General features: G+C 16.9%; 1 long non-coding RNA gene across 1 annotated transcript; it reads right to left on the bottom strand.

Annotated features, from left to right (window-relative positions):
• Window positions 1-231: 231 nt before the first annotated feature.
• On the bottom strand, window positions 232-624 carry LOC126910192 (uncharacterized). The gene is made up of 3 exons (XR_007705207.1): window positions 510-624; window positions 390-444; window positions 232-254 (listed from the first exon to the last, which is right to left on the bottom strand). It is a non-coding gene; the product is annotated as an uncharacterized LOC126910192 (long non-coding RNA).
• Between the last annotated feature and the right edge of the window lie 76 nt (window positions 625-700).

Consider the following 700-nt stretch of genomic DNA (forward strand, 5'->3'; position numbering starts at 1 on the left):
ATATTTAATTAAAAATATATTCAAACCATAAAAATATAAATTTAATAAATTGAATTATCCTTAAAAATTACAATTTAATTTCAGCAAAATTCGTAGATTTTACATTTTTGACTTAAAATTGATATTACTTTTAATTTAATTTATTTAATTTATACCATTCAAAACATTTGTTTTTTTTTATCATATTAAATATAAAAATGTTTAAAATATTTTTTTTTAAAAATTCAATTACTACGCTTTATGTATGGAAATTTCTAAAACATTGAAACATATTTAGTAAAAGTTAACTTAATGAAATTATCTTTTGAAAATGTTTCAGATATTAGATATAAATTATAAAGTTTATTTGATAAACTTATTACATATAAATAATGTAAAATTAAATTTACCTTCGTTAAATATCAAACAGAAATTTGTCATAAAAAAATATATTAGTTGCCAGTTCTAGAATAAAATCAAAAAAACCTTTTAGATTTCAATCAAATAATTCATATAAAATGTGTACCCACCTCCATTTTTACCTTGCTTCTTTTTACTTAAATGTTATATTTTGAATAATTAATGACAATTTTTTATTTAAATAGGTGTTTATATATGAAAATTTTCGGACATAGTTGATTATTCTTTAATTTAAAAACACTATTTACTTAACTATTTTAGTAAATCTATTCATTAACATGTAAAAAAAAGTTGGACAAAT

This window comes from Daktulosphaira vitifoliae, unplaced genomic scaffold (genome assembly GCF_025091365.1).
Source record: "Daktulosphaira vitifoliae isolate Bord-2020 unplaced genomic scaffold, ASM2509136v1 Scaffold_6341, whole genome shotgun sequence".
In the NCBI taxonomy this organism is placed as follows: Eukaryota; Metazoa; Arthropoda; class Insecta; order Hemiptera; family Phylloxeridae; genus Daktulosphaira; species Daktulosphaira vitifoliae.